The sequence below is a fragment of the Podarcis melisellensis genome (assembly GCF_964234715.1).
Source record: "Podarcis melisellensis genome assembly, chromosome: 15".
Lineage (NCBI taxonomy): Eukaryota > Metazoa > Chordata > Lepidosauria > Squamata > Lacertidae > Podarcis > Podarcis melisellensis.
This window is the reverse complement of record NC_138532.1, coordinates 26569039-26593119: the sequence shown is the minus strand read 5'-3', so window position 1 is coordinate 26593119 and position 24081 is coordinate 26569039. Positions and strand designations below refer to the sequence as shown.

Sequence of the window (24081 nt, the reverse complement as noted above, 5' to 3'; positions counted from 1 at the left end):
TCTTTTAAAAAATGCATGCCATACTCAGAAATGGGTCAGGGAACCCTCTCTATATTCTTTAGAGTGCCCATGCTTTGTTTTGTCCCAGGGGGAAGGAGGAAGCAGCGGATGGGGGAATTTATTGATCCACATAAAGAGAATTTATTTGCCAGACGTCCCTATGCAAAGCAAATTGCTTTGGTTTTGCAATTTTCAGGTTGTTGCTTCTTTTAACTCGATAGCAGAAAAATAAAGCATGTCATGCCATTTGAATCATAATAGCTACAAATTCACTCCCGTGAATGAATGGATAGGCTTATTTAGCAAATAGATACAAGATGCCTGTCTACTTATGAATACACACACGGCTATTTCGGCTGGCGGAGGAGGCAATTGAGAGAAAGTGTATAGATTTGGCTTTGAACTCCAGAGACTATTCCATGATGCAGCCCCCACTGCATCCTTTGTTTGCTACATCTAGATTACTTCCTCCCCCCCCGCACCCCCCTCAGAGAGATCTATCTGTGTTTCGGTGGGAACAGCACCACCTTGGCCATTTATATGAAGGAGGAACAGCATGATGTCCAGAGGTAGCTTATGAATGGCTGGCGTGACTTACAGTTATTGCTGGACTTTGTAATCTCTTGGTTTGGAGGATGAAACTCAACAGGTCATTATGCTTGCCTGAAGTGCATGGTGACAACCATGACTCCATTATTGCTTCTGCCACTTAGATTTTAATGCACTTTGAATTCGGCCCCTTACTCTGCTTGCTATCCATTTCCAACCCATCCCCCAACCCCACTTGTCTTGTTGATGTTTTAACGACGATTGTCCTCCACATCATAACAGCCACCCACACCAGTTTGGGTCACATTAGGTTGTTCCAGGTCAATTTATTTCCTGGATTGGGAGAATAGCTCAGTTTATACAGAGACAAATCAATAAGAACTGGTCTGGGAATGGGTTGTCCATCACTAGACACAGAACATGACCAGGACTAGAGTTGGGCAGACATTTAGTGTGGAACTCTCCCAGCTTTGCATGCCAAGCTGCCCACTTCTCAAGAGTTCTCTGAGAGAGCTCAGAAAACCTGAGCTAATTGCAAGATTTATCTGAGAAGATGTTGCCCATCACTATTCAAAATTCAAATCTAACTTATTTTCAAGGTTTAATCATCACTTGAGAGCTGCATTAGGGCTTGTTCTTCACAATGTAGTTTGTTTCTAAATTGCTTTGTACCATCAGCCAATGAATTCTTCTTTTCAGACACTTACATTTTATTGAATGATAGGGATATTGACTGTAGATATTTCATGGAAAACCCCACCCCTACCCCCCAATAAAATCATTGATTTTAACTGTGCAACAGCATCCTCTTGACTAGAGCAGCAAGTTTCTGAATAGAAGCTTGAGAGAAAAAGGAGGAGGGACCTCTTACAGCATTGTAGGCAATGCATTTTACAAGCAATCCAGTTCCACAGAATGGAGAATAAATATGCAATAGTCCTTGGAACAACAGCCTGAGTTGATGCTCTTTAGCAAGCTGGTTGGTACCTAAGGAAATGAAAATGAGCAACAGCAAGTCCATCAGCCTCTTAAACAAGGACCAGTGGTAAGGAACAGTGCATAACCATGAGCAACAGCAAGCTAGTCATCACTTCCTGCATAAAACACTGGGCCCTTGTCAGTGCTTAAATTCAGGATCATTGAAACAAAAAGAGATTATGGAGAGCTCCAAAAGGACCTCTCCAAATTGAAAGAATGGGCAGTAAAATGGCAAAGGCAATTCAGTGTAAACAAGCGTAAAGTGATGCATATTGGCGTAATTTTTTTCTCTTAATTTCACGTATTTGCTCACAGGGTCTGAACTGGCATGGTTGGACCAGGAATGAGACCCTTCATCATAGTAAATATTGATTCAGTGTGTAGCAACAGTGAAAAAGGCACTGCTAGGATAGGAAAATAAAATTCCTGATAGTGGCATACAATGCTAGTATACAAATGTATGTGATCACATTTGGAATACAGTGGTACCTCAGGTTAAGTACTTAGTAATTAGTTCCGGAGGTCCATACTTAACCTGAAACTGTTCTTAACCTGAAGCACCATTTTAGCTAATGGGGCCTCCTGCTGCCGCCGCGCCACTGGAACACAATTTCTGTTCTCATCCTGAAGCAAAGTTCTTAACCTGAAGCACTATTTCTGGGTTAGCGGAGTCTGTAACCTGAAGCGTATGTAACCCGAGGTACCACTGTACTAGAATTCTGATCACCTCACCTCAAGAAGGATATTGTAGAGTTAGAAAAGAGGCAGAAAACTGCAACCAAATTGACGGAGGCAGTGGAACAACTTTTCGGTTTAGAGAAAATGCAAGCAAGAGGTCACATGAAAGAAGTTAATAAAATCATGTATGGCATGGAGAAAGTGGATAGAAAAAAGCTTTTCTACCTCTCTCGTAACACTAGAACTTGTGGGCATCCAATGAAGCAGAATGTTGGAGGATGCAGGACAGATAAAAGGAAGGACCTCTTCATGCCATGCATAGTTACATTGTGAAACTGGCTCCCACAGGAGGCAGTGATGGTCACCAGTTTGATGGCTTTCAAAGAGTCAAAGGGGACACAGGTGGCGCTGTGGGTTAAACCACTGAGCCTAGGACTTGCCGATCAGAAGGTCAGCGGTTCGAATCCCCGTGATGGGGTGAGCTCCCATTGTTCGGTCCCTGCTCCTGCCAACCTAGCAGTTCGAAAGCACGTCAAAGTGCAAGTAGATAAATAGGTACCGCTCCAGAGGGAAGGTAAACGGCGTTTCCGTGCGCTGCTCTGGTTCGCCAGAAGCTGCTTAGTCATGCTGGCCACATGACCTGGAAGCTGTACGCTGGCTCCCTCGGCCAATAAAGCGAGATGAGCGCCGCAACCCCAGAGTCCACCGCGACTGGACCTAATGGACAGGGGGTCCCTTTACCTTTACCTAAAGAGTCAAAGACCAATTCATGGAGGAGAGGGTTATCGATAGCTACTAGCTGCAGTGACTACACTCTGCCTCCACCGTTGCAAGTAGCAATGCTTCTGAATACCAGTTGCCAGAAACCACATAAGGGTAGAGTGCTTTTGTGCTCTAATCCCGCTTGCAGGTTTCCCATGGGCATCTGATTGACTACTGTGGGAACAGGAAGCTGGACTAGATAGGGCACTGGCTTGGCCCAGCAAGCTTTTCTTACACTATTAAATAACAGGCGACAGTTTAGGTGGCCGTAATTAAAAACAGAAACCCCACCTCAGCCTGACTCTAATTTTTGCTCCATTATACCCTTTCCACCTAAATGAGTAGCCAATGAGGCTGTCTGCTCCATCCATACTGGTCCATTCATACTAAAATGTCAGCACCGCTTGGAAAGTTCTGCCATTGTAAAAACCACACATTTGCTTTGGGAGATAAATGCCGTGTGTGTGTGATCCTGCACATCAACAGAGTGGAATTGATCACAGAAATAAGAGGAAAATGGGTTGTTTCTCCCTGCTTACCGGTGTGGAAAGTAGAACCTGGTTCAAGCACACTGTGCTGGTCCCAGGGGGGATGAGGTATTATTACCGTAGGCCAAGATCAACAGGGAGCCGGGCAGGTCAGCAGGAACGGAGGTAGGGCAGAAGCAGGAGTCCAGGTGGGGAAGCAGGAACACTGGTAAGGCAGAAGCAGGAATCCAGGCGGGGAATAGGCACACTGGGAGTGCCAAACAAGGACTGGGTAAAGCAGATACTTCACAACGACGTTGCTCCTGCAACCTGAGACCGGGCTGCCTGACCTTTATCTTCTTCTAAGGCCGGGGGCGGTCCCGGCCCCCAGAAGCCCCGCCTCTCTTGGCCTTAAGGCGAGCACTCCTCCTGGGAGACACCAGTTCCCTTCGCCTCTCTGCCCTAAGCCTCTGCAGATCAGGAGAGGCCGAAGGGTTACTGGGTCCTGGAGGAGGCTCACCTGTAGCCACTGAGTCTTCCAGCACCTCTGGGGCCTGAATGATTTCACCTGGTGCCTGCTCTTGAGTTTCCTCAGCAACTAGGCCTTGCCCAGGTTCAGCCGGCCCTGGAGGCGGGGACTCCTGTGCCGGCTGGGGTTCCTCCGGATCGCTCTCAGACTCGGAATCCCAGGCCATCACACCATCCCCCCTCCCAGGCCCCCCCCTCACTTGAGGGCCCGGACCCGGCTTGCTGGGGTACGCTGCATGAAACTCCCGGATGCAGGCAGGTGCGTGGACGTTGACCGCTGGTTCCCAGGAGCGGTCCTCTGGCCCATACCCCTTCCAGTCAATGAGATACTGCAGCCTTCCCCTGCGGTATCGGGAGTCCAGAATGCGTTCCACCTCGTACTCTGGCTCTCCCTGCACCAAAACTGGCTGCGGTCGGGGACGGTCTGGGTGGAACTCGTCGGGTGGGGCCACCGGTCTCAGAAGGGACCTGTGGAATACCGGGTGAACCTTCAGGGTTGCTGGCAACTGGAGACGGAATGCCACAGGCGAGACCTGGTCCACAATAGGGAACGGGCCGGTGAACCGGGCGTCCAGCTTCCGCGAAGGTCGAGAAGGGTGGAGGTGGCGAGTGGAAAGCCATACCAAGTCACCGACGTGAAGTTCCGGCCCCACCTGGCGGTGGCGGTCGGCCTGGACCTTGTACGCCTCCTTGGCCTGGCGCAGCTGCTCCATCAACAGCTGTTGCTGGGACTGGAGCTCCTGAAGCCACTCTGTCACCGCAGGGACCGCAGATGCCGGCAGCACATCCGGAAACAACCGTGGGTGAAGGCCATAACTGGCTTGGAACGGGGTCTGCTGGGTGGACGCATTCACCGCGTTGTTATAAGCGAACTCCGCCAATGCTAGGTGGTCGACCCAGTCGTCCTGCTGGTAGCTGCAGTAACACCGGAGGTACTGTTCCAGTACCGCGTTCGCCCGTTCTGTCTGGCCATCAGTCTGTGGGTGGTAAGCAGATGAGAGACAGACCTCTGTTCCGAGGGCCTGGTGCAAAGCACGCCAAAACCGGGACGTGAACTGAACGCCGCGGTCGGATACTACACGCTCAGGTAGGCCATGCAGGCGGAAGACATGCTGAAGGTACAGCTGCGCGGTTTCCTTAGCTGAGGGTATGGATGGGCAGGGGGCACAGTGCACCATCTTCGTGAAGTGGTCAGAGAAAACTAGAAGGCAGGTGCAGCCACGAGACGGGGGTAACTCCACTACAAAGTCTAGAGAAACTGTGTGCCAAGGACGTGGTGGAACCGGCAACGGCTGAAGAAGGCCGGGGGGTCGCCCGGTAGGCCCCTTGGCCCGCCTGCAGACGTCACAACCAGCGACGTAGCGAGCCACGTCAGCCTTCAAGCGGGGCCACCAAAACTCACGGCTTACCAGATGGGTGGTCCGATACCGCCCAAAGTGCCCCGCCGCTGGAGCGTCATGGGTCATCCGGAGAACCTCAGCCCGCAGCGGCCCTGGTGGGATGTACAGGCGCCCGTGGTGCAGCAGAAGACCCTGATGCGAAACCAGCCCTGGATACTGAGGGCATGATCCTTCGGCCAGTTCCCGGAGTCGTTCCTGGGCCCAAGCGTCGACCCGTTGCTGCTCCCGCACCCGAGCCTGCAGTGGCTCAACCTCCTGGGTGGCCAGGAATGCAGCTGGTGGTAGGATCGTGGTGGGTGCTGCTTGCTGAACCGTGTCTGCGTTGTCTTCAGGTTTCCGGGACAGGGCATCCGCCTTCTGGTTTTGGGAGCTAGGGATGTAGCGGATCCGGAACTGGAACCGGGAAAAGAACAACGCCCACCGGATCTGCCTTTGGTTCAGCTTGCGGGTGGTCTGGAGGTATTCCAGGTTCCGGTGGTCGGTTCTCACCTCCACCGGGTGTCTTGCTCCTTCAAGATGGTGGCGCCAAACCTCAAAGGCCACCTTGATGGCCAGCAGTTCCCGCTCCCACACGGTATAGTTACGCTCCGCTGGAAGGAGCTGGCGGGAATAGAAGGCGCAGGGTAAGAGTGGCGCTTCCGGTTTGTGCTGCTGAGACAAGACGGCACTGAGAGCCGTACTGGAGGCGTCAGTCTCTACCACAAAGGGTCGAGAAGGATCCGGATGCTGCAAGATTGGCGCTCTCTGGAAACAGGCCTTCAACCCTTGAAATGCCTCCTCCGCCTCCTTGTCCCAGGAAAACGGCGTCTTGGGGCGCAGAAGCCGGGTCAACGGGGTGGTGCGGTGAGCATAATCCGCAATGAAGGTCCGATAATAGTTGGCGAACCCCAGGAAACGCTGTAGGTCCTTGCGGTTCCGAGGTGCCGCCCATTCTCGAACCGCTGCCACCTTCCCAGGATCCATCTGCACCCCACCTGGTGAGAGTCGATGACCCAGGAAGTCCACTGACTGCTGATGGAACTCGCACTTGCTGAGCTTTGCATACAGACGATGCTCGCGCAAGCGCTGCAGCACGGTCCGGACATGGCCCTCGTGGCACGCCGGGTCACGAGAGTAAACCAGAATGTCATCCAAGTACACCACCACGTACTTGTCTAGCAAGTCCTGAAATACGTGGTTGATGTACCGTTGAAACACAGCAGGCGCGTTGCACAAACCAAAGGGCATAACCAGGTATTCAAACTGTCCGTACCGGGTCCCGAATGCTGTCTTCCACTCATCCCCGGCGCGGATCCGAATCAAATTGTAGGCTCCCCGGAGGTCTAGCTTGGTGAACACCTGCGCCCCTTGCACCCGCTCCAGTAACTCCGAAATAAGGGGCAAGGGGTACCGGTCCGGGATGGTAATCTTGTTCAGGGCCCGGTAATCATGGCAAAGGCGGAGCTCCCCACATTTCTTCTTAACAAAGAGCACTGGCGCAGTAGTGGGCGAGGTAGAAGGTCTAATGAACCCTCGCTCCAGGTTCTTGCGCAAGAAGTCCTGCAAAGCCTCGCGCTCTGGCTCTGTTAACGAGTATAAGCGACTCACCGGTAGAGGCGCTCCGGGCTGGAGGTCTATGCCGCAGTCAAAGGACCGATGCGGCGGCAGCTGGTCTGCCCCCCGTTCCTCGAACACGTCGTGATAGTCCCGGTACTCAGCGGGGAGCGTTGCAGCAGCCTCCTCAGTGGGCGCAGCTGCTAGCATCTCAGTCTCAGCAGACGAACTGGGGTCTGGGAAGTGTACAGACCGTTTGACCCAATCAATCTGCACATTGTGATCCTCTAGCCAGTCCATCCCAAGCACCAGGGGGAACCGGGGCATGGAGGCAATATCCAGAGTTCGCATCTCACGGTGCTGCTGGAGGCACAGGACCAGGGGCTGGGTCTCTCGAGTGACGGCGCCCGAACGCAGTGGCCGTCCGTCGATTGCCTCCACCTGTACCGGTTCTGGCTTGTTCCGAAGTGGCACCCGATGCTGGGCAGCAAAAGCAGCGTCCATATAAGAGCGGGTTGCCCCTGAATCCACCAGGGCATGGGTAAGAATCCATGGCCCTCCTGGAGGGTATAGATGTACCGGAACCATAAGGTGTTGTAATTCGATTGGTGCGGTCCCATTCTGTGCTGTTTGGGACCCCAGGGAGCCAGGGCCATCAGCTACTGGGGTTGGCGGTTTCTCAGGACAGGATCGTGCATAGTGTCCGCTTCCGCCACAATAGAGACATAGATTCCCCTCCCGACGCCGCGACTTCTCTGCGGGGGAGAGGCGTGGCCGCACTGCCCCAAGCTGCATGGGTTCCTCCAATGACTCAGCTGGGCCTGTGGGGCTGCTGGTGGACCCCGGGGCCGAGAACTGGAGGTGCCGGCGGCCCCGAGCCTGACGCCGATCCTCTAGCCGATCGTCTATCTGTAGACTCCGCTGAATAAGAGTGTCTAGCGTGGTGGGGCGTTCCATTGTGGCCAGCTGGTCCAGTATCTCATCTGAAAGCCCCTCGAGATACTGGTCCCGAAGAGCAGAGTCGTTCCAGGTCAAGTCCTGTGCCAGCAGCCGGAATTCTGTGGTGTATGCGGCCACCTTGGACTTGCCCTGTCTCAACCGCCGAATCGCCCGGTTGGCTTGACTCCCCTTCAAAGGGTTGCCGAACGCGGCCTCCAACAGATTGCAAAACCCCCCGTAGTCTGCCAGCAAGGGGGAGTCTTGCCTGAGCAGCGGCAACGCCCACTTGGCCGCCTGGTCCTTTAACAAACTAATCAAAAAATGCACCTTGGTGCGGTCGTCGGGGAAGTTCCGGGCGCGCCCCTGAATATACAGCTTGGCCTGGGCAAGGAACATGGGAAAGCTGGCCGGAGCCCCATCAAACTTCTCAGGCAAGGCCACTGGGTACTTGCCAGAAGCCGGGGCGTCGGCCCCAGGAGCCGGTAGGGCGTCCAAACGCTGCTGTAGTGCCACAACCACGTTACTGAGCTGCTGCACGGTGTGCGTCAAGGCCTGGTTCTCCTGGGCTATTGCCAACAATGTAGCCGCTTGGTCAGCCATGGCCTCTGAATCTTCCCGAACGCACCCCAACAAAGAGGGAGTGCGGGTGTGGCGGGAGCAAACTGTGCTGGTCCCAGGGGGGATGAGGTATTATTACCGTAGGCCAAGATCAACAGGGAGCCGGGCAGGTCAGCAGGAACGGAGGTAGGGCAGAAGCAGGAGTCCAGGTGGGGAAGCAGGAACACTGGTAAGGCAGAAGCAGGAATCCAGGCGGGGAAGCAGGAACACTGGTAAGGCAGAAGCAGGAATCCAGGCGGGGAAGCAGGAACACTGGTAAGGCAGAAGCAGGAATCCAGGCGGGGAATAGGCACACTGGGAGTGCCAAACAAGGACTGGGTAAAGCAGATACTTCACAACGACGTTGCTCCCGCAACCTGAGACCGGGCTGCCTGACCTTTATCTTCTTCTAAGGCCGGGGGCGGTCCCGGCCCCCAGAAGCCCCGCCTCTCTTGGCCTTAAGGCGAGCACTCCTCCTGGGAGACACCAGTTCCCTTCGCCTCTCTGCCCTAAGCCTCTGCAGATCAGGAGAGGCCGAAGGGTTACTGGGTCCTGGAGGAGGCTCACCTGTAGCCACTGAGTCTTCCAGCACCTCTGGGGCCTGAATGATTTCACCTGGTGCCTGCTCTTGAGTTTCCTCAGCAACTAGGCCTTGCCCAGGTTCAGCCGGCCCTGGAGGCGGGGACTCCTGTGCCGGCTGGGGTTCCTCCGGATCGCTCTCAGACTCGGAATCCCAGGCCATCACACACTTCACCAGGGAGAAATTTGTAGTGTGGAGTTTGGGTGAAGAGTGACTTCAAGCCAATGGGAGTCTCAAGGCCCCCGATAGCACTTCTGGAAACAATCAGAACCTCACAGCTCAGTCTGGATGGCGTCCGCCCGAGGTTCATTTCAAAGGCAGCATTGTGCCGCTGCTGGGCTATTTGATCTGCAGGGGATGGAAGCTGTCTTCCGTTGACAAGTCTATTCCTTCCACAGGTGTTCATTCTCCCTCTCCCGCTACACAACAGGTATGTCCCGCCAGCCAATGTCATGGAGGCCAGAAGAAGCAATCTCAGGAAGGCGCAGGCATTTCAATTAACTGCCAAGATGGACGGTATCCCCTCCCCCCCCCGGGCATCTGTACATCTCTCTTCCTTTTCTTTCCCCGGCCGTCAGGATGCATTGTATTATAAATAACAATACGCAGTCCTCCGATTCAAAGGCTGTAATTGAAACTCTTTTCATTTTGCTGACATTGGCAAAAAGCCCCGCTGAGTGAATTACGACACGTGTATATAATTTGGGTGACATGCGGAGGCAGCCCACTTCTTATAATTAAAAGTGTGTGTTTTCGCTTTGAGCTTTTGTTGGTCCCTTTTGTGGGACTGTCACGGGGAAAGGACTCCAAAAGGGGCTGGGAGAAATTGCCGCTCTCCAGAGCTGAGACAAAATTGGCTCTCGAAAAATTATCTGCTGTGGGCATTTATTTCGTGCCGGAAATCTCTCCAGCTCTTCTCTCATCACTCACATCATCTGGGTGAATATTCACCAAGGTGAGTATTCAATTAAGTTTTGCTCCAGAGTCATTCCCTTGAAATCAACAAGCCTAAATTAGTAATATCTACCAACTTCAATGGGTCTACTCTTGGATAGAAATAGCACTGGAAACAACCCCAAACATTTGACATTTGTGTGTGAGAGAGAGGGGGATCTTTGGGGCTGATAAGACTTCAAGCAGGGAACATCTCAGGGACATGGTCTGTTAATACCTGCTAGTTATGATTGTTATATGGTCCAATGTCCATATAACACTGCACTATGCTGCAGAATCCTCTTGTGCGAGTCCATTCCACTGTCAAACAGCTCTTACTGTCAGAAAGTTCTTCCTGATGTTTAGTCAGAATCTTCTTTCTTATAGCTTATAAATTTGATCCTTCCCACGGTGGCAGCCAAGAAACAGATAAAAAGGAAGAGTTCCTACCAAGTCTTTTATTCAAGATTCACAGAGACATAGCAATGTCACCTCTCTTAAATAATGGTGTTGCTCCCAGTTAAGTCCCATCCTCTCTCTCTCTCTCTCTCCTATTCTACGTCATCCCTGCACCGGCTGATCTGTGCTCTCTGCCTCTGAGCTTTCTGTTCTGCTACTTTCAACGCACGCCAGGTTCTAGGAGAAGGGGGGTCAGGAATGCTGTCTAATGATAACATGTCAGCCAGCTGCTCCAGCTCTGCTGCTTCCCCCTCCTCTTCTTCCATTACCTCCCAGCTTTGCCTTTCTTCTGTCTCAGAGTCATAACCTTCTGCAAGCCATCTTTGTAATTCTATACTGCCCTCCTCTCCTCTGCCCTCCACCATTCCTCCTCCGATGTCCAGTCACTTTAATCCATTGCTTAAGGCCCTAGTCCCTGCAGCAAGAAAAAACAAGCTTGGTCCCTCCTTAATGTGACAGAGCTTTAGATATCAGAAGATGGCTGTTGTATCTCCTCTCAGTCTTCTCTTTCCTAGCCTAAACATACTCAGCTCCCTCAACCACTTCTCATAAGGATTGGTCTCCAGACCCTTTATCATCTTGGCTATGGGGGGGGGAATTTTCTGTTGTATTGGATGCATTCAACAAATGCATTCCATCAGTGCAAGGAGACTACTCACTCCCACCTTACACCCCCTAAATATGTTCTAGAAATTCCTCCAACCCTTCAGGTCAGATTTTGGGAGGGTGCAGGGGGGAGGGGAGGGGAGTTCCACTGTGTACACAAAAATCTTTATGCTGACACAACATGTTAAGAGCATAAGAGGCGTCTGCTGGATCAGGCCAATCACCTATCCAGTCCAACATCCTGTTCTCACAGTGGCCAACCAGATGCCCCAAATAGGAAACCCACAAGCAGGATTTGAGCACAAGAGCACTCCCCCTCCCTTTGGTTGCCAAAAACTGGCATTCAGAAGCATCACTGCCTCTAGAAAATAGCTGTAAAGGCTAGTAACCGTTGATAGCCCCTTTCTCCATGAATTTGTCTAATCCTCTTTGAAAGCCATCTAGGTTGGTGGCTATCATTCCCACCTGTGTGAGAGAATTTCATAGCTTAACTATGCACTGTTTGAAGAAGTAGTTTCCTTAGTTGGATACCAGCCATTTGTATCCTGCATATCATTCAGAGATGTATCAGCAAACACTAACCTATGCTCCACACATTGAGCCTCTCAGGGCTCAATCTCAGGGTGGGAGAATTGGATAAGATGCTAATTTTGTACAGGTGGTCTCTGGAACAGGGACAAGTTGAGAGCTAGATGGAAAATCCTGTGGGATGGGGTCGGGTTGGTGGATTTGGCCTCAGTTCCGTTCTCTGCCCTGTGACATTTTCACTCCTACACATTTTGTGCACCTGATATTTATCAGAATGTGATACTCGTCATGTAATGGTGTTTTAGTTTGTGAAGGAGTATTTGACAGCAAACAGATTATAACTTTTCATAATCAATGCCTGTCAAAACAATCAAGAGCTGCCTTCAAATTTGGACTTGAAATTTTGCGATAAAATTCAAATTTACATTTAGAATGATATTTTTGAGTTTGAAATGTCACATGCAAAATAACCGGTGCGGCAGTGTTTTGTCAGTCAGTTAGATGAAACGTCAACAAATCGTATCAAAACCTGTCCTTGATTAGCTGATCAGAAGATTTCCTTTAAAAAAAGAAAGAAAGGAGAAATAAAAATACTTTCCTTCAAAATAACTGCAGGAGACAGGAGCAGTGTGTAACTTTTTGTTATATTTCAGCATGCTTCAAAACTATTGTCTTTACTTGGATATTAAATCGGCATACATTTGCCTATTGACTGATCAATCCATTGGCTATGACTCTCTTGTGAGTAATTGACTAAGGCTTCTTTAACAAGGTCCTGTTTAGAATTCAAGTGGTGAGATTGGGGAATACTGTACATTTCAAACATTAGCAGTATTTGGGTGCAACAAACTTGGGAAGGCAGAATAGGGCTCAGCCACACTTACTCCCCCCCCATGCTTTCAGTCCGAGTGCTTTTCCTTTTCTTTCCCCCTGCCACTTACCCCAGAAAAACTCATTGAGTGGGGTAGGAGAGCTGAAGGGGGAAAAATTGCATCTAGCATCCCATGCAGTGATCAAACCTGTAACCTTTGTGTTATTAGCACCATTCTCTAACCAACTGAGCTATCCAGGCTATATGGAAGGCTTTCTTCAATCACATCCCCGCCCAGCATCAGAGGTGAAACAGGTTGGACCCAAAGGGAACCCATATGCACCCAGCCACCCCAGTGTTGGTATGGGTCTCTGCCTCTCTCTCTTGCTCTAGGAAGGAAGGAGGTGACGAGTCTAATCAAACTGATGGTAGGTCAAAGGATTGGCCAGGTCGGTTGGTTTGCTGGTTAGTGTCACCAACAGCAGGCATGCCCCTCCCCACAAAATATTATGTTGCACCTATTCCCAGCCCCAGGGGGAGGCAGGGTTCCTCTCTGGGAATCAGGCTATTTGCATGGTCTCAGTATGCCATAGTTTGCCTTACTATGATGTTCAAACCAGGCTGCTCTGTGCTTTTACCAAACATGCACCACTTCCCTAAGAATAGACAGTTCATCTGCCATGGCAGTCTACCTCTGACTTATTAAATATCTGAGACAAAAACAATAACAGAGGCTGTCTGATCTCCTTCATGCCTGGCTTTTGATTTTTCCCAGAGGCATCTTGTTTGTCAGAGTGCTAGAAGAGCTGGCTCTTCAGTCTGGTCCAGTGAGGTGATATTTCGATGTCTCCTTGCATTTTGGTGTTTCATGTACCACCAGCATGTGTGACAAGAGACAACTAGGCACCCTGCCTGCAAGATGACCTGATCAAAAGAAAAGATTTCTCAATCTTTGTCTTATACATAACGGTTTCACAAACATAATTATATAGATGCACAGGAGAAAAACAACAACCTAACAATATCAGTAAATGTAATAAACCAGATAAATGTGTTGCGTCTGTGGAAATGTGCACTCTTTTCTGCCAGCATTCAACAGTTCCCATCCACTCAGAAATGTGTTTTTCTCGCTATCTTCCTCCTCATATTATCACATAATTGGTTAATTTAGACATAACTGTGCAATCATCAACTTTACTTTCCCATTCCTCAATGGTAGGGATTATTAACGTCCTCCATCTTTTCTCTCCCCCCCCCCCCGGCACAGCATGTTCTAGCTGATGCCGACATATACATGATTATGGTTTGATAATTCACTGGCAAATTCCTTGCAGAAGTTAATGGCAACAATAAAGGGTCCAATTCCAGCTTCACACGTGCTATTTTGCTTGTTCTTGCTCTTGGTAGTTGTCTAGCAATGGAGTTTACAGAATAAGATGCTTTACATCCACCTGGCAAGGACCACCTGGTGAGGCTGCCTTGTAGCTCCTGCTCCATCTCAGTTGTTGTTGTTGTTTGTTGTTATAAGCTGTGTTTATATCCCACCTCTTTCTGCAAGGAGCTCAATGTGGTATACATTGTTTCTCTCTCCCCCCCCCCCATAATTCCCACAACAACCCTGTGAAATGCACATCTTGATAGCAGCATATATGTGAAGTAGGTTAGGCTGAGAGGCAGTGACTTCATGGCTTGAATGGGGGTTTGAACTCTGGTCTCATTGGTTCTAGTCCAATACTCTAACTACTACACCACACTGGTCTGTGCATGGATGTCTCCAAAGTCCAGTCCATGCTTCATGTCCAGTTTTTTTCCTGTTGGAAGGTACTGCATCTTCATCAGGTGGGGGATGAGAAAAGCAGTCAATTTCAGCTTCTGACATTTCTAGTCTTAAATTTGGTTCTTCATTCATCACCATTTTAGAGCAAATCTACACATTCTGGTATGCAGTCTCTTCAAAGTTCACATTGTTACAAACAACTTCCTCTCATACGATGTGTTTTTATATGCTGTTTTCAAGATGTGCATTTTTTTTTCATGTACGCTTGCTCCTAACATGTGCATCTGTGTACACATTGGTTGGTTGGAGAACTGAATTGCAAGATTCGGAGACGTGTGAATTTTGCAGGATAATTGTGTTTTGATTTCATTAGTTTCACAAGCGTGGAATAGGTAATTTCTTGCTAAAATGAAGACAAGATTGGATTTCTTCCCCTATCCCTAGTAGCCATCAGATGAACTAGAAAGAGAAGTGAAGCTTCCTGCAGAATGGAGAGGGAAAGAGGAAGCTAGGCTTCAAACAATGCCTTTATTTCCCTTTTGTCATCTCCCCCCCCCCATGGTCCAATTCCATTTTTATTGATGCCCTGTTGCCCTGTGTGGATTTGATTTCCCCCAGACTCCGTCTCCAAGGTTTATACAGACACCATTCCATCCTCCTCGAGCCCACTTTGTGTCACTACTTTTTTATTATCTTAAACATCCATTATTTAGAAACTGCTGGAGCCTGGAAACCAATTTTCATGCTTATTTCAGAAGTGTTTGCAGCACCTAGACAGTTATGTATGGGCTACACATAAACCAAACCGCAAGAGAATCGAGTAGGCCATGCCTGACTGTCCTGGAGGCACAAGTGTAAATCAGAGTAGCTGTCTGCCACTAGCATCCCAATAGCTCGCATGGAGTGCTTTACACTCCTATCAAAAAGGCCACTGAAACACTCAGAAGGGAGAAAGATCTGCAGAACCTTTCTTATGGGGCCAAAACAATAGCCATCAATATGGCGGATTAAATCACATTACTTTGCATTCTGCCTTTCCTCCATGAAGCTCACAGTGTTGTAAATAATCCCCCCCAAAAAATAATAATAATTCATCTTTGCAACAACCCTATGGGGTAGGTTAGGTTGAGAGACAGTGACTAGCCCCAAGTCAGCCAGTGAGCTTTGCGGTTGAGTAAGGTTATGAAACAGGGCCTCTTCAGCCCTGGGTTGCAGCCAAACCTTACATTTACAGCTCTACTGAGACACGTCCAAATCATACCTGCACTGTCTTCACTGAGCTCCTTTGCATGCATGTTTAAGTGGTTATCTTTGGCTTCCTTCACATTCTATGAGAGTTGAGTGAATTCATACAGCCCCTCAAGGGTAAAATTAAAGCACAACAGCATATCTATCATCACCCAACCATTGCACCAGCTAGTGGTTTTGTTTTGTTTTCTGCAGTGCAAACCTATAGAATGTAAGAATGGTTGAACTCAGTCAGAGTTGTGCTGTAGGTAGTATACTCCAGGACCCTATTTTCAAAATCAGCCAGCTGGCTAGATGCCTCTGAGGGGCTCTCAAACAAGGTCTGTCCTGGATGGGAAGAGATGGCCTTCTGTGGATATTCATCCCTGTCATATGAGACTTAGGTACCCTTCCATGCATGGATGCTACATTCATTGCTATTGGCCATCAATAAAACTTTCCTCCCATGAATTGGAAAAGAGCTGCTTTGCATGCAGACAATCCCAGGTTCAGTCCCCACGTTCTCCCAGTAGAGCTCTGAGTTTCTCCCTGCCTGAAATCCTGGAGAATCACTGCCAATCTGTGCAGAAAATGCAGAGCTAGATGGACAAATGGTCTGAGTTGATACAAGGCAATAATTCTGGCCTAATCTTTTCTTTTTTTAGGCCATTACCACCTCAGTTGCATACCCTCCAACATTTCTCTGATGAAATAGGGATGTCCTATTCCATCTTCATCATTATCATTTTATTATTTATTCCCCACCCATCTGACTGGATTGCCCCAGCCACTCTGGCCAGCTTGCAACATATATAAGAACATAGTAAAACATCATCATCATTATTATTATTTTTTTAAAAAAAACCCTTCCCTGTACAGGGCTGCCTTCAGATGTCTTCTGAAGGTTGTATAGTCACTTATCTCCTTGGCTCAGGGATCCCATAACTTCATACCCTCCAACATTTCGCCAGTGAAAATAAGGACGTCCTATGGAAAAGCAGGACATTCCAGGATCAAATCAGAAGCCAGGATATCTTCTGTAAATCCAGGGCTGTTCCTGGAAAATAGGGACACTTGAAAGGTGTGCAGTTGGATAATAAGAATAAGAATAAGAATAATAAATTTATTATTTGGCTGGGTTTTCCCAGGGTGGGTTTTCCAACAAAGATTTAAATTACATTAAATTGCAGTTGGTGGGCTGCAGTGAATCATAGAATTGATTCTCCCAAGTGTAGTTGGACTCCAGCTCCCATCAGCCCCAGCCATCACGGCCAATGGCCAGGAGTGGAATAAATTGGGAACTCAACAGTGCCTACAGGGTCACATATTCCACTGCCTTGCTTCATCATCATTAAGGAATTTGCAAAATGTGCTTTGGTAGCATTTCCCTTATGCAACAGGGGACACTAGGGCACATTGGTTAGGAACCCAGGACACTGCTTTATACATAGTCCAGGCCGTGGGTTCCCTAACTCAGTATACCAACTGGCAGCAGTTCTGCAGAGACAGAGTTTTCTTGCTTCCCTACCTGTAGATGCTGTGGATGAGACTTTCCGCAAAGCAGGTGATCTAGCCCTGATCCACCGCTCTCCCCTGTCAACTCTTTGCACAAACAGCCTGCACGACTGGATGCCTGGTGCCCAATGTTCCTTCCTGATAAATGTCATCGTTTCTGTAATAATCTGGAAAGGACAGAAGTCACGCTTCCCCTTGCCTTACGCCAGCGGCTGTTAAGCATCTCTGCCTGCTGTGCCTGCCTTTGCACAGTGTGGGAGAGGGTTCCTGGGGGCTGAGATTGCCCCCTCCCCTCCTTATCTCCCCACAAGGCATTATGCCTCCTGTCAGATCCTTGTCACACAATACTAATGTGCAGTGTGTTAGGGGACTGGGTCTCCGCACTTGCAGGGCCCCAGGAGAGATTTGCCACATCGTAGGGTACAGTTGATTTGCTTTGGCAACCTGTGGAGCCAAACATGCCGTGAGCTGTCTCAGGGGTGTGTGTGTGGTGGTGGTATCATGAGCGAGTCCTAGTCTCATGAGACAGGCTGCGGTCCTGACTTGACCTGTGTGTGGTTCTTTGGCTTCTAGCCCTGTGATAGTCATGAGTTCAGATCTTTTTTATCCAATGCAGCAGTGGGTGTGTGTCCCATCAGTGCAATACAGTGGTACCTTGGGTTAAGTACTTAATTCGTTCTGGAGGTCCGTACTTAACCTGAAACTGTTCTTAACCTGAAGCACCACTTTAGCTAATGGGGCCTCCTGCTGCTGCTGTGCCACCGGAGCCCAATTTCTGTTCTTATCCTGAAGCAAAGTTCTTAATCTGAAGCACTATTTCTGGGTTAGCAGAGTGTGTAACCTGAAGCGTATGTAACCTGAAGAGTATGTAACCTGAGGTACCACTGTAATTTATGCTTGCTTGATGGAATGTCCACCCTCTTTTCTCTCTCCAAATCTGCTTCAGAGGGTTGGAGAAGATCCAGGGGGCGGAGCATTTCCGATGGGGGTGACATTCGGCGCACTGTCCATCCACAACGCCCACCTACCCTGAGCCATTGGGGGGAAGGGAGGGAGCTGCACCACTTTTCCGGTGGACTTCCCCCTTCGTTTTGACAGCCCCGTGCTCCCGGGCTGCTGGGGTAGGCATGCAGGGAGGGAGACGACAGGAAGAAGGAAGCTAAGCAAAGGAAGGTGGAGGGAAGGAGAGAAGCAGGAGCTCCCTCAACTCAGGACCCAAACCCTGTAACCCCCCGAAAAGCTAAACAACCTTTGCCAACCCTCCCTTAAAAAATCTCAACAACTCTTGGCAATGAAAATGCGTAGATCACAGCCAGTCTTTTTATACTGCAAGTAAATCTCAGTCTCTTGGGAGTCTAACTAGATTTCAATGTGGTGGGGGTGACAAGAAATTTTCCACACTGGGTACCACCTGACCTTGCTACGCCACTGAGAAGATCCAAGAACACATGGGGGGGTGCACAGGGGAAGAAAGGGGGGAATCTCATTGCACAGGTGTAAATCCTTGCACTGATGGGACATATACTTAGCACTATGTTGGATACAAGCCTTAGGCTTTGCTGTCCTTCTAGAAAGGAATCTGGGTATTGCTGTTGTTAAAATTCAAGGTTAATACAGTGGTACCTTGGGTTAAGTACTTAATTCAGTCCGGAGGTCCATTCTTAACCTGAAACTGTTCTTAACCTGAAGCACCACTTTAGCTAATGGGGCCTCCTGCTGCTGCCATGCCACCGGAGTACGATTTCTGTTCTCATCCTGAAGCAAAGTTCTTAACCTGAGGTAAAATTTCTGGGTTAGCGGAGTCTGTAACCTGAAGCATATGTAACCCGAGGTACAAATGTAGAGCTATCGATATTAGCCAGACTGGTTAAATGAAACAACAATAGTCACAGGGAGTCTATCTGCAGTTTAGTAGCTGGAGTGTTTGGCTAGAACCTGAGATACCAGAGTTCAAATCCCTTTTCAGGCTAACCTACCTCACAGGGTTGTTGTGAGGGGAAAAATGGAGAGGGGGAGAACATTATATTCTACCTTTGGTGACTTGGAAGAAGAGTAGGATATAAATGAATGAATGAACCAGACAGCTTAGTTGGTTAGAGTGTGGTGCTGATAGTGCCAAGGTTGCAGGTTTGATCCCTGAATGGGGCAGCTGCATATTCCTGAATTGCAGGTGGTTGGACTAGATGATCTACAGGGTCCCTTCCAACTCTATACTATACTCACTGGGAAAACTGCAGTGTTTGCATATCTATGGGCAGTCTAAAAAATAAAATCCTCTGGGTCATATAAACTAAGTTCTACTTGGTGTAGACCCATAGATATTAATGAACCAGATTTAGCAATGTCTATTCATTTCAATGGGTCTTGTCTGAGTAGTGACAGGGATTGGGCACAACTATTGGGGAGAAGTTTAAGGAATTGGAGGTCTGCAAGTTGTGTGTGTGCTTCCTTGCAGCTGCTGGAACCACAATGGCATTCAAAAGATTTCTGCTGCTCAGTTCTTTGGCCATTTTTCTACCTGTCCTTACATTACCTCTGACATCCTCCCTCCCCCCGCTCCTCCCCCAGGAAAAACACACACATCAAAAGATTTATAGATCTGTTTAATGGGGAACAATGAACAATTAAGCCAGACCTTAATGCTTCAGGTTTGGTCTGAGGTCGCTGATATATAATATGTGTGTGTAATTGTTATATAAAGGGAGCTTTCCCTCTGCTTATGTTTTGCCGGGAGTCGTAAGAATGCCTTCACATTCTTCATGGGCACAAGACCCCTGCTGGAACTGCAGTTTTCTCTCTCCAAATGCATGGAGACACCTGCCCCTCCCCTTCCCCTCAGTCCTGAAATAAACAAGGCTATCCATTTTTTGTCCCTCAAGGTCCTGAGACAACAACTTTGCTCATGATCAGAGGTTTGCACAGGCTTCAGAAGATGAAAACATATTGTGGGAACAGAGAGGCGCACGAAGCCTCGCCATAAATTAAAGTGCAAGTATAAGAACAGTTGAAGCTACATTTCATCATGTCAGAGTAGTGGTCCACCTAGGTCCACTGTCCACACTGACCAGCAGGGGATTTCAGGCAGGCATGACCCTCCCTGGAGATGCAAAGGATTGAATCTGAGACCTTCTGCCTGCAATGCAGGTAATCTGCTACTGAGTTAGAACCTCAGTTCCTCACCAGCACTAGAAGGCAAGTGGAGGAAAACATTGAATGCCAAGGCACCCCTGGAATGGGCAGGGAAGAGTTACTCCACTTAAAGAGTTCCTCTGGGTGAGCTGCCTTATTTCTGCTAGCAAAATGCAAATTGAGCAACAAAGATCTACTTTTACAAGGTAATCAAATGATAATTGAAGGTGCTTTTAAATGCAGAACGATGGGCAATTAAGAACCTGGAACCACTTCCTGCTTGCCTACACTTAAACACCCTGAGTGAATATGCAATGCCTTTGTTTTACAAGGAGAGTGGCTGGGTGTGAATTCCCCGGAAATGGGACCAATCTGCATCTTTCTCCTGCCACAGGAGCGTATTGCCTTGACACTCTGCTTTTGGCCACTATCGGGATCTAGATGGCAGATGAGATGAAGCTCTTGACCTGATCTAGGAGGGTTCCTCTCTAAGCCATGAGGCAAATGCTTTTGGGAGGAAGAATGGAGCCCAAATCAAGGGTTCTTTCCTCTGGATGGTTTTAAAAGAGGATTGCAAAGAGGAATTCATAGAAGGGATGGCTGTCAGTGACTAACAGGCATGATGGTTGTTGTGCTCTTCTGCCTCCATCGCTGGAGGCAGCAATGCTTCTGATTACCAGCTGCTGGAAGCCTCAAGGGGTGAGAGAGCTCCTGCTTGTGTGTTTCCCACAGGCTTCTGGTTGGCCACTGTGATAAGAGGATGCCGGAGTGGATGGGCCATTGGCAAGTGGTGGTCCTAGTGTGGAGCAGAGCCCAATGTGCCTTCAGCGGCTGGCTTCTCCTTCTCATCCTGCCGTAGAGGGGAAGGAAGGTCAAAGCAGCCTCCTGCTGGTGTTGGTGCCAAGAGGAGGCAGAGGACGAGTCTCCAGTTACTGAGCCTCATGGCTGTGTGATCAGCTCCACCCCCAGCTCCTCCCGACATCCTGACGTCACACACGTGATGTCAGGACATCAGGACATAATGCGTTTCAATGTTGCCCCCACCCCCATCACTTTCACAAGCTGGTGACTCTGGCTCTTAACAATCAGAATGTTCTGTTTAATGTTTAGTCAGATTCTCCTTTTTTGTAATTTGAATCCATCTGTTTGGGTCTTCTGCTCTGGGAGAGCAGAAAACAAATTGGCTGCATCTTCCATCCCCACCGCCTTCTGAGGAGAGTTGGAAGGAGAGTTCACCACCTTCTCCACAGATAGTAAACTAGCAAAGAGAGAGGCTCTAACCAGTTTTCCCTGCTGTATTTGTTTTCTATTTGCATTGATTTTTTTCTTCTAAAGGTGGAGAAGCATCCAAAAACTGTATCCTCTCATCTGCCCCCGGCAACCTGAAGTGGTACCATTCATTATTCATCTTAGGACTCTTATCCCATCATTCTGCTGCAGGTGTCGATCCACCCTACTTTCTTAAGCTACACTTGACTTGACCTAGACAATTTTTCCTGCAAAACTTGAGAAAGAAGTGTTCCACCCAGCTCTGTGGTTTTGTTTCATGAAGCTGACAGAGTAAAGTCACAGATACCCTCATAATGACATGCAATTCCCCCAAGGATCATGCTTCTTACCATGGCTGGAAGAAATATTATAATCACTGGTACACAAAGGGACACTGAGGTACAGTTCAGTGGGTCTTTTCTTCTGCTTCTTCCTTAACCGTCTCCCATGACTGGATGCTCAGTTCATGACACCCACCCATGCAGAAGGCTGCCCATGTAAATACAGGATTGGGGAGTGGGGGAGATGCCATCACTCAAATTCCCCCCACGTTCCGGGGAGTTAATTCATTCCAGTAAATCATCCAAAATAATTTGCAGCAAATATCAATTTCCTCTGTGAACATGAAGCCGGCTGCACGGGAGACGACACAGCTCCCTAACTCTCCTGATCTGAGGCAACCCTCTGCCTGTGGAATAAACAGGAGAGACAGATTCCTATTCCCGCTCCTTCTCTGCTCCCCCAGGGCTGTCTGGGTAGAGGGAGGCTCACTGGGCTTTTAAATGTACTTTAAAAACTGGGATGCAAAGGAAAGGAGGTGGTGATGCAAGCCTAATTTGCTGCCTGTGTTCTGATAAGTGTCCTCTTTGCTAATGAAGAGCAGGGATGGCATACACAAAATCACCCGGTTTTGTTTGTGTGTGGTGGCTGCTTTTGTTCATTTTAGTGTTTCTCTCCCCTCCTTTTTGGTTTTTAACAAGCTTGCATCCTTGAGATGCTAAGTGCCAGGATCCTATATACTAATAGCAAATAGCGACGAATGAGAAAAGCCTTTCTGGTTTGCATTTTAATGTGAACCTCCCTAATTCACATTTCCTGGCCAACACAGGAACCAAAGCACAGCTGTCCTTTGAAATCCATGCCACTACAGGTTTTCGCAATGGAGTTCTTCAGTCACACTCACACACAAATGCATATAAAAACTGGGTGCATTTGTGAAAATAGTGTGCAAAAAAATGCATTCTATTAGGGCGGAGGCAGGGGCTGCTTGTAGGAATGCATATATTGGGCAGCACTGCAAACCAAAAACCAGAGGGAAATATGTGTGAAAATGCATACACATTTTTGGTGCGGTCTCAGCAAATAGATGTGGAAATGTTGCAGAATAAACTCAAGTCTGGGGAAATGAGCAACTGTAATAGAGTGTTCCATCTCAGTAGTGGGCAGCGTGGTGGGGTGGACATCTTTACCAGACCTCCTGCCCTGCACACACCCCATGAAGGAGAACAAATGGCCCGTGCTTCAATTCTTTCTTGTAACAGCACACACTTACAGCAGCTCCTAAGGTGCACTGAATACAACATGCACCTGTGCTTCTAGCAGCTACATAGCTGGCATGAACGTTCCAAGCTTGTGCCCTGGCTGGACAGTTGAAGCAGCAGTGGGACCGCACACCCCTCCTGGGCTTAAGTAGCCTTGTTTGATGGAATGTGGGCAAGCTACCAATGACTTTTCCTACATGGAAGTTGCCTCTGCACTTGCCTCTTCAAGCCACTCCTGGATTTAGGAAATGGTGGGGCACGGGGCAGCAGGAAATTACAGTAAGCAGCCCGCCCCACACCTAAACAGCCTCTTCCTCTGCTTCCACAACTTCTGACTGCTCCAACTCTTCTGCTTCCACCAGCCCTGGCTCCTGCCTCGTAGGTGGCACAAACCTCCATAAATCGCTGGGTCAGCCTCTGCCCTGCTGCCTCCGCCACACAGTCATCAGAGCCCTGCTAGTTCCTGTTGCCTCCTAGCTGGTGAGTCATTGCTGCTTCTTAGGAGAGAGGGAAGGGGAGGCAGCAGACAGGCCATGTGTTGCCAAAATGATAGCAGAGGCAGTTTGATGCTCTTGGTTGTGTGTTTGCACCGTGCCACCCTCCTTGCCGCCTCCTCACCTCTTCACCCATGCTTACATCAGCCACTCAGTTGCTGGGAGGTCAGGAAAGTGCCTTTGCCTCATCACACTGTCAACTACTGGTCCATCTCGAATAGCAAACCCATTTTCCAGTGGCCAATCCTTACGTCACTTCCCACACAGAAGATGGAGATATCAGTGGAAGTTGCAGAACCCTCAAGGTTTGCAGAAGTACAAAAATATAGGTGGGGGCAGTGAGCATGAGCATGAGCCCAGAAGCAGAGTAGGAGGGCAACAGTAGTCCTATTTCACTTTTGCTCCCCAGTAACAGGTGTGCTACTGTGTTTGAACACAGATGTTCCGTAAAGTTATCCAAAGTGCCCTGCAGGTGCCACTGCCTCTCACCTGCACAGGGTGTGTTATTGGGAATTGAGAGCAGGCAAATGACCTCTCCCACACAGCAAGTAAAATTGGTAAGACCAGACTTGCCTTCCGAAAGTTGCTGAAATTGAAATATCAAGATGAACCCGAATAGTCCTCCTCGGCGTAAATGACTGCAGAATGTCCAGCGGAGTGCCAAGGGTTTTTGATCAGTCAGCATTTCCTCCCCCCCCCCTTTCACAGTGGCAAAGTGTTGAGTGGTCCGTAGGTGTACCCTTTAAAACGACAAGAAGTGCCTCTTGAAAATCTCCCAGCT

The 24081-nt window shown here is 49.0% G+C and overlaps 1 protein-coding gene across 9 annotated transcripts in view; it reads left to right on the top strand.

Annotated features, from left to right (window-relative positions):
• The window catches only part of LOC309357635 (protein CEPU-1), an 816321-nt gene that overhangs the window by 104216 nt on the left and 688024 nt on the right, over nucleotides 1-24081 (top strand). The gene's annotated exons all lie outside the window — the stretch shown is intronic.